The sequence below is a fragment of the Marmota monax genome, unplaced genomic scaffold, assembly GCF_021218885.2.
Source record: "Marmota monax isolate L192 unplaced genomic scaffold, Marmota_monax_Labrador192_F-V1.1 WCK01_AAM20220418_F8-fsc00056, whole genome shotgun sequence".
Lineage (NCBI taxonomy): Eukaryota > Metazoa > Chordata > Mammalia > Rodentia > Sciuridae > Marmota > Marmota monax.
Window position 1 is genome coordinate 4,787,501 of NW_026695212.1, and position 12,450 is coordinate 4,799,950.

General features: G+C 40.3%; 1 long non-coding RNA gene across 1 annotated transcript in view; it reads left to right on the forward strand.

The window, feature by feature from the left end:
- The window catches only part of LOC131423679 (uncharacterized), a 13,943-nt gene extending 4,371 nt beyond the window's left edge, over window positions 1–9,572 (forward strand). Inside the window, exons 3-4 of the long non-coding RNA XR_009225550.1 lie at window positions 2,035–2,109; window positions 9,225–9,572. This is a non-coding gene — a long non-coding RNA (uncharacterized LOC131423679). The remainder of the gene's footprint in view (window positions 1–2,034; window positions 2,110–9,224) is intronic.
- The last annotated feature ends 2,878 nt before the right edge of the window (window positions 9,573–12,450 follow it).

Below are 12,450 nucleotides of genomic sequence, written 5' to 3' on the forward strand. Positions count from 1 at the left end.
CAATATAATTCAGAAGATGTAGGATAGACACCAGGATCTCTTCCAATATCTGAGGCTCTGATTTAAAAAATGCACTGAAGAGGAATGGGTGGGAGAGATGAATCTCCCGGTTATTTACTTCATTCGGTGGCCACAAAAGGGCTTGGAGCCATCTGATTCTCCTACATGAGCAAGGCAGGAGTGTTTCCTGTTTTCATCTCTTGGTAATGACTTTGTCGCCAACCAGCTGACAAAAAGAATATGGGGCATTGTCCAGATCCTCCCTCTCGTTGACTCCCACACTTTCTCACATCCCTAGACCCTATGCCTTAGTGCAGGATGCTTCTTTATCCTGAAAGATACTACCTTTTCATTTTTTGCCTTCAGCACTTCACATCCCAGACCCTGTAGGGCCATATTAATTCCTGCTCAGCTCAGAAGTCCTCTCCTCTTGGAGAACTTGGCTGACCCACCCTGCACCCAGGCAGGCTCATTCCACCACCACACTCTTATGCTGTGGTCATATGGATACAAGAAAGCTATGCCCTCATTCTAGGATGTGGACACATCTTGTCACAGGGCCCTCCAGAAAAGCAAAAGCAACATTTGCTTCCTCCAAGGGTCTGTGAGAAAACCCAGTTTCCCCAAATAACTCTGGCTAGTATTATTAAAAAATGACAACAGCAATTTTAAAAGAATAATTAAGTTGTGCTTTAATTGTGTTTTAATCTCCAGATCATAGACAACTTGTGACACTGAACCTATTTTGTTCCTTTCAAATTTTTACTGCAAACAAATATGTTGGCATATTTAGCTGATTTGTGATAACTGATTTGTTAAAACTCCTCAAGGAAGATTGTTAAAACAATGTGTATAATATAGGTGGTAAGCACTTTTTCCCAGTTTGAAACATTGATTTCTTCTCTCTGTGTGATAATATCTTATTCATCTACCGGTTTGTTCATTTGTTGAATGTCTTTCCTTGCCAGAATGAAACTTAACGTCTATCTTGATTACAGTATGTCCCTGTGGGAGGCCCACATAGCATGTGACCTGCGTTTGCCTCCCCTTTTGATCAGTGTGGCACAGTCAGTCGGTCACCCTGTGATCTGGTTGCTTAGGTAACCAAAGACAGTAGCCCCAATCTTTAGGGTTGAAAAAATGCAATGTGTCTTCATGCATGGGTGTGCCTTCCTATATCCCCAGGGATCAAGTTACCTCACCTGTCCTTGTAACTCTTGACCTTCATTGGATGGAAATTTCTAAAGAATCTAGAGTCCCCCCTATAAAAGTCCACTCCGAAATGTGCTTGATCTCTCGCCAGCCTCTCATGAGATTCCTCACTCTCCCATTTTGGGAGCTTGAGGCCCAGGGCAAAGGAGCCACCCAGGGGCTTGATTTAAAGGTAAATTGTGTGTCTGCGTTTTATTCTGATGCCTTGGGAATTTCACTGGAGCGACCTCTAGTTTAGATGTCTGTGCAGGTCATAGATGACATGTCCCTATCACCCAGTTCATGACATGACACATATTAGGTGATTAATAAGTGTTTGTTAAATGAATGAAATCCATAAGCACCTACTGTGGACCAGGTCCTGTGCTGGTGCTGAGGATGTATGGGTAAAGAAACAGTTCCTGGCTTCATAAACTCATAGTCCATGGCTGACTTGAAGTGTATTCTTGGAACCATGAATTACTAGTTTCCAGAGCTGGTAGGATCAAAGGGGACTGAGGTCGAAGGGAGCCACTCCTAAGATGTCTCCCCAAGATCCCTGCTCCTGGAGTTCATGCTTGTGTGAAATCCCTTCCCCTTGGGTATAAGCTAGACCTACTGACTGCCTTCTAACAGACAGAACAGGATAAAGATACTGGGATGCCACTTCCAAGACCAGTTTACAGAAAAACTGTGGCTCATTTTTCTCACTGTCACTCTGTATCTCTCTGAACCTTTGTTCTGGGGGACAACAAGCTCCCATGTTGGTGCCCACAGACAGGGTTCCAGGAAGGAGAATGAGGGAGGAAAGTCATAAAATCACTAAGACCCTTATACCAACAGGTCCCAAGAAACTGAATCCTGACATCAAACACGGGAGAGAGCTTGGAAGCAGATCTTCCCCAGGCAAGCCTTCAGGTGAGACCACAGCCCGGGGCCAATACCTTGAATATATCTTCAAGAAAGGCCTTGAGCCAGAGATACCTAGCTGAGTCTCACCTTGATTCTTGACCCACAGAAACCCTCTTTATGTTTCCTATTTAAGCCACTAAGCTTCAGGGTAATTTTGTTACATAGATAACTAGTAAAAGAAACTAGAGAGTTTATGTGTAATTTTCCCAAGTACCTTCCCCTAGTAAGTTAGTGTTGAGCTCTTTCTAGAATTCACATTATTTCCTTCCATGATTTCCCATGCACTTGTCTCCCTCCCTTTTCCAAAAGAGTGGATAAAGGAAGTGTTAAAAGCAGGAAAGACATTTAAAAATGAAAGATAACTTACGCGTTCTTCTTCTTAAAAGCACATCAAAGAGAAATGTCAATCACACTAAACACTGATGACATCGTGCTAGGATTTCAAGATAGAGAAAAAAATGGCAGTATCTTTTGAGACGTTTGGTGATGATTAAAGAAGGAAACAGTAACTTTTGCCCACCCCCTCCTTATCCTTCCCACCATACACCTCTAGCATTTTCCTTAATATTCTTGTCCCTGGAGAAACAGCTGCAGAGCCAGAATTGAGAGCACAGAAGCATCAGGAGTCGTGGGGTGGCAACAGAAGGGTGGGAGGAGGGAGGAAGTGCTGGCTGTTATTCCATTTCCTTTTTAACCTCAATATAGTCTCTAGCACAGCACTGACAAGCAAGGCAGGTTTTAAATGATTGCAAGCTAATTATTTGGGTTCGTGGAAACACACAGAAAGACTTCCTGAGAATCTACTTTTAGAATTACCAGGGAAACATGCTGAAAAGAGCATCCCTGTAAGTCCTGGCCCCAAGCTTTACAAAATACACATTGTTAGAAGGGGTCTGATCAACCACAACAGAAAGTATAGGTGCAAGTGAGAGCATCATGCTGGGAACACATGAGGTGTGCATATGGAGATGCTCTCCACTGTCTCATGGGAACAGTGATCACATGAGAGTTACTGTGAATGTTGAAGGAAGGTCTGAGCAATCACAGCCTTCCATCAAACCAGAAAGATTCTGCCACACACCTATTATTATTTTTATTATTGGTCACAGCAATGTCCCCAGCTTTAAAAAATAAGATACCTGATGTTTTATGTTATCTTATAGACAGCAGTGGTTACATAACTGAGCGGTAAGATGAAAAATGAAATCTAAAATAGGACTTTTAAGAAAAATACAGATTTTAGGGTTAGGGTTGTGGCTCAGTGGTAGAGTGCACATGTGAGGCCATGGGTTCGATCCTCAGCACCACATAAAAATGAAATAAAGATATTGTGTGTCCACCTACAACTAAAAAAAATTAAAAAAATTTTTTTAAAGAAAAATATAGATTTTCTGAATTGAAAAAAGACATAAATTTAAATGGCATGTGCCTTTGTTCTTTCTCTGTTGGCTTGCCTAGTTATGATGTCCATAGGTCCGGCAGCCATCTTGTAACCAAGGGAAACTACTTAACCCAAAGTAGAGGCAGAGATATGTTATGACAAGAAAAGAAACTAGATTCCTCAATGGAATCCTTAAAGCATGATGTTGGCGCCAAATTGCTACCTCCAGACTCTGTTATGTGAGCAAATATAACAATTGTATTTAACTAATCCGTGATTGTGAAGATCTTTGCTACTTACTGTTGAATGCAACCATAGCTGATTTATTTATTCCTACAAAATACATACAAGTTATATGTAAAATTAATAACAATTAAAGGCCTATGTTGATTTGCAAATGCCTGAGGGTTAACCAAGCTTATCCTCTAGTTATGTAATCTGCTCATGCTGCAGTCTCACAGCTTTGGAGGTTCATATTTGCTTTATAGCAAAATGCTAAGTTTCTACATGCAGATCTCTGTACTTATTTTGAATGTAAATCTTGTTTGGCTAAGAGTCTCCATTTTGCTTGAGTGAAGTTACTAACTGTTGCAACTCAGAAACACAAGAGGAATTTAAACTCCGTGGTTGAAACTCCTCTAAATGGTTTATGAAAAAATTCTCCAGTTATTACAACACTAAGCTCTAGAATATGTGTATTTTACCAAATAACCCTCACCTAATTCAGGATTTCTATCGCCCATGTCCTGCACAGGTGACAGATTCAGGGTCACTCCGCATGAATTGGGCTGGCAACCAAAAGACCACACAAACACAAAATACCTTTTTTGTAGGGTCAGGGGTGGCTCTGAGACCTCAGGTGTCAGCTCCCATGCTGGAGGGAAAGAGGAGCAAGGGAGGCAAGAGGCAAGAGAGCAAGCGCACCCAGACCCCAGAACTTATTAGGGGAAGACATTCGATAGAATATTCCACCCAAGTAAGGCAAGAGATTGTGTTACAACAAACAGCGGGGTGTAGCCCAGTCCCACTGAGTGACACCCAATCCCAGAGCTGCACTTCCTTGCCCAGCCCTGCTTGGCACTGCGTGTGATGCCAGTTCCACACACCCCCATTACTCAAGGCTAAGGGGGCGTGCTCAGCTCCTGTTCAGGCCCCCGAAAGATTACAGTTTTAGTTGACTATTTCATTTATCATATTCATAAAGAAAAAATAGGCAAAATACCATCTGAAAGAGATGTGGACCAATGGCTGCTCAAGCATCCCTTTGGGCCCTGGAAATCCCTCACACAGCTGTTGGTCTGCCTTTTTGTCAAAGGCACTCCTAAAAACTGAAACATTTCTAGATGATAGCCTTCTGAGGAGGAATATTTCAGCGTTTCTTGAAGCAACATCTAGAGTATACCAGACTTGAGAAATGCTTTTGAACAAAGGGGTGTGTATTACTCAGTTTTCTACTAATGACAAAATATCTGTGGCTGCAAAAATGTATAAGAAAAGAAAGTTATCTACTTCAGAGTTCTGAAGGTTCAAGAATGTGATACCAGCCTCTGCTCTGCTCTGGTGAGGGCCTTGGATAATCTCACAGTGCAGTACATAGGAGAAGGATCACATGATGAAACAGGAGGCCAGAGAGTGATTCCAGGGGTCAGACTTATTCTTTTATAACAACACACTCTATGGCACTAACGGGGGTTCCAGGGAACTACATTAGTCCCTTTCTGAGGGTGATGCCTCCAATGACCTAAACACCTCCCCCTAGGCTCCACCTCTTTGAAGTTCTACCACCTCTTAACATTGCCCCACTGGGGCCCAAGATTCCAACTCATGAACCCTTGTGGGGAAAAACACATACAAGTCATGGTTCTTCCCCTGGGCCCCAAGATTCATGTCCTTCTCACAGACAAAAACAATCATCCCACCCCCAATAGTCCTGAGGTCTTACCTCATTACACTATCACTCAGAAGTCCAAGTCTAAAGTCTCATGGCAACCTCTTTCCTATTGTGAGGCTGTAGAATAAAAAATAAATAAATAAAATAAAATAAACAAGTTATCAATATCTAAGATACAATGGAAGCACAGGAATAGGATAAAAATTTCCAATCCAAAAAAAGAGAAATGGGAAATAGAAAGGAATAACCAGCCCTAAGGCAAGACTAAGACTTAGCAAGGCAGAGTTCAGCATCCTGTACACCGTGTAGCACACTTGGGCCCCCAAGGCCTTGGGCAGCCCTGCCCATAGCTTTTATGGTTGCAGCCCTCCTGACTGCTGTTTCAGATGGCATGCTGACATCTGTAGCTCACTTTCTTTCTTTCTTATCTCCCTCTTCTTCCTTCCCTCCCATTCTCCCCCATCCCCTTCTTTCTCTCTCTCTCTCTCTCTCTCTCTCTCTCTCTCTCTCTCTCTCTCCCTTTTAGTTTTGGTACCGGGGATGGAATACAGGTGTGCTTTACCACTGAGCTATATTCCAAGCTCTCTTTACTTTTAGTTTTGAGACAGGGTCACATTAAATTGCTGAAGATGGTCTCTAACTTGTGGTCCTCCTACCTCAGCCTACTGAGCCTCTGGTATTTCGAGCATGCACCACAGCACCCAGCTGATGTCTATAGCTTTCTAAGGCTGGTGTTGCATGCTGTTGGTTGCTCTACCTTTCTGGTGGCCCAGGTACAGATCTACTCACACAGTTCCTCCAGGTATCACCCTACTGCAGGGTTATCTGTTCCAACTCCAGCCCTGTAGTCAAGCTCCATTTGAGTTTCCAGACTTTCCTTTGAAATTTTGGTAGAAGCTTCCCTTCCATGGACGCATAGCTCTGCACACCTGCAGAATCAGTACCACATGAATGTCACCAAGGTTTGTCACTGGCATGAGCTGGGCCTGGGCCTGCTTTTCCCACATTTGCAGTGGCCACTTTGCCAGAAGGCTAGGAACAGAATCCAGAGGCAGCTCTGGGCACCTAACCCGTGGAGAATGCCTAGGGGCTATTCTCTGAAACAAGTCTCTTTCTAGGCCTCTGGGTCTATGATGGGAAGGATGGCCAAAGAATTTTTCCAGTCATTCTAATGATCAGCATTCATGTTGACCTATTCAAGGAGTAATCCTTTGGCCACACTCTATGTGCTTTTTTGCCCCTCACCTCTTCCGTGGCCAGGTTGAGATTTTTACAAATCGTGTGCTGTTTCCTTTTGCACCCAAGTCTTACTGTAAATCTCACTGAAATTGGTCAATAATGGCCAAGGGACAGCTGAATTTTCACTGCTCAGAATTTCTTTCTCAAATATCCTAGGTCACCACTTTTAAATTTGGTTGGACCTAAATGCAACCAAATTCTTTGCTACTTAAAACAGGGAAAGCCTTTTCTTCAATCTCCAATAGGATCCCCATTTTTATCATCTCTTCATCTTCTACACCCTGACAGAACCACCCAAAACACTGCTTACATCATGCTGATTTTCTTCTAGCCCTGGTCCTCCAAAAATTCCAACCTCTGCTAATAACATAGTTCCAAAGTTGCTTCTACAATTTCAGGTATTATTATAGCAACATTCTCCTTGCCACCAATTTTCTGTTTTCAGTCCATTTTTCATTACTGTTACACAATACTTAAGGCATACATTACAAAGAGAATTGGTTTCTTTTGCTTATAATTTTGGAGGGTAAAAATCCCAAAGGAAGCAGACACATGTGTTTGGCCTCTGATCAGGGCCTCATCATAGATGGCAACATGATGAGAGCATACATAAGAAGTAGAGATTACAAGATAAGAAAGGAAGCCACAGAGTAATTTATAAAGCCCACTCTTGTATGAACTAATTAGGGCCCCACCCAAACTATTTTAATCCCTCCTGAGAGGAGTGCCCCCCAAAATGTTACCACCTCTCATGAGGCCCCACCTCTTAAAAGTTCTACCACCTCTTATATTGCTGCACTGAAGACCGATTCAGTGGTTAAGCACCCTTGTGTTGGGGGACAAACCAGTCAAACCCTGGCAGGGCACAACTGAGAAATGCTTCCTTTAAATAGTCACAGTAAATGTGAGCTTATTAAAAGCACTGAGAAGTGTCATGGTAAAAACACCTGTTAATATTTATTTTTATCTCAGCATAGTTCACAGAGCCCATTTCTTATTTAATGCTTATTTCCATAGACAAGTTTCAAAATATTAGTTTAGAATAACATTGGGATCTATTTGAAACAAAACTAGCTGAAAAAAAATCAAGGAAAAAATTTTGACACAATTTTCACAAAATTTTCTTTTTTGATTTTTGGCTTTTTTTTTTTTAACCTTAAATTGTTTTGCTTATCAATAGATCTGATAGACAACATTAAACAAAGCAGCACTAATTTACAATGAAAATTTAGTCACATCAAATGACTTAACTTCCTTTTCTTTATCTGAGATGGTTTGCTGAGGAAATCTAAGACTCTTCTATTGAAAAAAATATATATCTCATGACTCTAGTGACTCTATCTTGTAACTCTATTCTGTTTTGAGTGGGAGGCTTTTGTTTAAAGATTTCTTTGAGTGCTTTCTTCCATCTAGTTGCATAGACAGCACTGCTGTCTATCTCTTCCTCAAAGTGGGAATGCACTGCAGTAATAAATCACTTCATCTCAGCAGAAGTATTTGGTTCTCCTTATTTCCAGAACTGGTGAATGTCACGATTTACACATGTGAGCTATCTATTAACATGGTCTGCAGGACTTTGGAAATGTTTGAGGAGCTGATTAAGGATAGAGGGGAGCTTATTCTCAACATCTACCGCAAACAGATCAAGTAGAAAAAGACACACAGATTTCCCTATAAATAATGCAAATAACACTCCCTAGTGCCAGCCTACAGAGATGGGGTTAACAAGGCAGATCGGAGTTAATGATATCTCTCCTGATTCTTTTGAAATCACATGAGTACTCATAGAGTAGGCAAGTATCAGGAGATGGATCAGAGGCTGTAGTAAGGCCGTTTTTACTGTTACCTTTTTACAATTTTTAAGTTCTCTGTGTTGGTCTTTAACATGGACACTTTTAAAGCAGATTGCTTTTATTTTGCTTATTTGGCAAACATTTACTGTGCAGGTAAATGTTTGATGGAACTTTGTACCTTTTACAAAGCATCATGTCAAAAATTCTGATGGCATAGCAGATTGCATTTTCCAATCAACCATAAAATTAACTCCCATCCCACATGCTCTTCTTAAAATCCAGATTTAACATTACTACCGAGAAGAATGGTCTGTATTCCCTCCTCCTTCAAATTGGGTCACTTTTGTGACTCTAGTGATCAACAGAGTTGGGTAGAAGTAGCGCACTGAAGCTTCTGAGGCTAGGCCATGATAGGGTATACCTTGTTTCCCTGTGTTCTCTCTTGCAATTTTTAGCTGCCATTGGATCAATCAGTTTTGTGGCACTAAGGCTGCCCTGCTGAGATGCAGCCCAAATTACCCTGTGGAGAGAGTACAAAAGAAGCCCTGGGACTCCACGAATATTGGTAGATTTCAGTAGCCCTCAGCTACTCCAGTTCTCACCCCCCACAGTCCTAGCTCCAGCCCCCATCTGACTGCAGCCACAGGCCAGACCCTAAGAGTTTCTCCTCCAAGCTCTCCCCAAATTACAGAGGCTATGGTGATTGACGCAATGACTGCTGTTTTAATCCACTAAATTGGGGCTCAAGTTGTTACACAGCAATAAATAACTAGAAAAGAGAGATACCAAGATAATATTTCATGTTCTTTGTATTCAGAGGAGCTTGGAATCAAAATGGGAAGACCAGACGTGCCCATAAGAAGAACAAAGCAGTGGATGAAGGGAAAAAAACAGACCAAGAAGCCTAGTGATGAGCTAAATGTTGATCTAGACTGGCTCAGGGTTCCCAACTGGTATGGAGAAGCCACGTGCAAGTATCAGATCCATTCCATGTTGTGGAGAGTTTCAACAGGGCTTGGTGACCAAAGAGTTCTCAAGGAACTTTAATGGGTGCTTCTGAATTATGATTGGTGATAGAAACTGCCTATAATCTTAAATTTGAAATAACTTGGATGCACGTTAGCATACTTATGGTATAAATAATAATAATGGCAATAAACATTTACATGTATCATCTTATTTACTCATAAAAATGCAAAAGATAGTAAATTGCTACAGTTTTATTATTCTACGGATTCATTTATTTAAAAAGTAAATGCCTGGGTGAAATTGTATATACAGTTTTATATATAAATTATACACACACACACACACACACACTCACACATACAAATGTTTACTCTGGACAGAGAAGCAATGTGGTAAACACATACCAGAAAATAAAATAGGACACAATTTATGTCATTGAATAGTCAAAAATGTAGTTGAATATTTGTGTCTAAAGTCCCCCACACATACACATATGCAAATAATTAATAAGAGTGAGAAAGAAATGTCAAGTTCACAATGTTAGGTACAAACTAAGTAAAGTTTAAATATCTGTCTGTCCTAAAGCTGTCCTTTGCTTCGGACAACCCTTGCTCCATATGTTTTTTGTGGTTCTGACCCAATCCTTATGATGAAACTGTGAAGTCAATTAAGTTGAGTCTCCCATTCTGTATACTCTTGTCCTAAAGACTATAATTAAATAGAAGTATTTCCTGGACCATGTATTTTTGCCTAGAAGTTCTTCAAATTTACAGAGTAGCATTTCTCAAAATACATATTTATAGAATATTGTTCCATGAGATTGAGATGTCTGGCAACAACAACAACAACAACAAAGCAAATTTGGAATGAAATAAATTCTTTATATTGCATCCTTATAATGTACATTAACATATTAAAAGCTCTGAGAAATCCTGTAATTATAAAATCTTTAAAATTTTGGTTAAGTATTTCTCAAGTATTTTTGAAAGTAAATTCCCACCTCCCTCTCTCATTCCTTCCATTTTTTTTTTTTTTTTTTTTTTGGTTCTTGTTTCATATAATACATATGAGGACACTTTAGGCACTACTGCTTTAGGGAAAATGATAAAGTGAAGTGAGCTTCACCCTCTCCTTTGTGTCCTCCTAACTATGTGGTTTTAGGTAATTTAATTTACATTTTTGGAGTTGCTATGTAAAAAAAGAGGAATTGCTGTGGTAAATTCCATCATATAGGGCTACTGTGAGGTGAACAGCAAATAACAACTTTCATTCCCCTTTCCTTGGAGAATTAACTTTGCCTCTTCAAAGGTGGGGTCAGAACAGAAATCTTAGATTTGCCACTGTACAGATTCTGGCTCTGGGACACTGGACCAATTAAAACCTATGTTCCTATATAGGGAAGCTGAGCTCAAAAGGAAGTAAAACTTGACTACAAATTTCTCCTTGTTAAGAATCCCCTGGTTTAGACATTGGCAATAGACTGGGTTGGAAAGTTGGACACACATAGCAGTTAAGCCCTTAGCATCTAGATCCAGACTGCCTGGATTCAAATCCCTTTCCACCATGTGGCAGCTGTCTGTCCTGGGGAGTTGTTGAACACTCAGTGCCTCAGTTGTCTATTTTTTAAATGGGGACAACAGTAGTAGCTACCTCCTAAGATTGGAAGGAACATTACATTATTAATACATTGAACACTGTCTAGAATATGACATGGTAAATGTTAGCTAAGATGGCAGGTTTATAAATATCGAGGTGGAGACAATGTTGAAGTAAAAACTAGCCCTATCTTGTATCTAAAATAGACAAGTAGTTGAGGGGAAATTATTTTGGTGCTTAGACTGTGCTTTCTTTTCAGAATGAAGTCAATTTTCCATTTTATTCACTCTGGCCTCGGAAGTGACACTGTCACCAATGCCATAATCTTCTTGAAGCACTGTGACCTCTTTGCCTTGCCCTTTCAGAGTTGTCAAACCTTGGGAGGCCCAATAAATCTAACACATTTTTTCAATATTATTCTGATAGACCCTCTTAACCCTAGCAGAGCAAGGTGATGTCTTTCTAATGCATAATGATTTGGTTTAATAAAAGGAAGCTTGTTTGAGAATGATTATCACCATGAATATGCAGTCATAAAAAGTTGGTAGGAGACAGACTGGGCACCATGAAAATTTCACAAGGTTGAAATCAGGGCAAAGCTCAGCATGCGGGATGAGCTAGAAGAATGCTCTTAGCACAGTAGTTATTAATATCTGGTAAAGAACCTGACCCTTGTTGCTGTAAACAAGACCAGATAATTACATGTTCATTCTAAAAGCACTCTAAGATCAAAATTGAGGCATTTGTCAAAGGGGACAGGAAAGTAATTTGTACTAAAATGAAACATAGAATTTTAGTCTTCATTATCTGACAACTTTGGCCCAAGTCATGAAAGATTTGTTACTTTGGGTAATGATGATAATTAGCATTCTTGTCCATAAAGGTTCTTATTCTCTTGTTTTCTAGAAGGGGAGGCTGAAAGCAATATGATGTGTACAAATAGCTTTTGGAAAGGACATATTTTGCACCTTTTTCTTGAATGGGTTTGCTCTTCCCCTTACTGTGATTATTTATACAAGATGAAAGAAACTTTTGGATCACAGAGTCACCATTAAAGACAGGCCCAGGCAAATAAGATGAGCACCATCCAGCACTGGAACCACTCTTTCCACCTCTGATTCACAAGCAGATGAGGAAACAACTCTCCAGGATGTGTTAAGCTGGCCTGTGTACACTCATCCTCATGGGCTCCAGTTGCCCCTTTCTGCTCTTGAATGCACGATATTTTTTTCAGGGAAGAAATTCATTAGAATTAGTGAAGTTAAGAGGAATTCCTTTAGTCCAACATTTGATCCCCTCCCTTTTAGTTGCATACATAAAGAAAAATGGACCAATATGAAAATGATGTGATGTAAATTCATGAAATGAACAAAAGGATCTTTTCTTTCCTAGTCAAATTTCATTCTTCAGGGTGACATCACGTCTCTTTATCTTTCTTTCCATTTTTTATCCTTTCAAATAGCTAGAAATTAGTACCA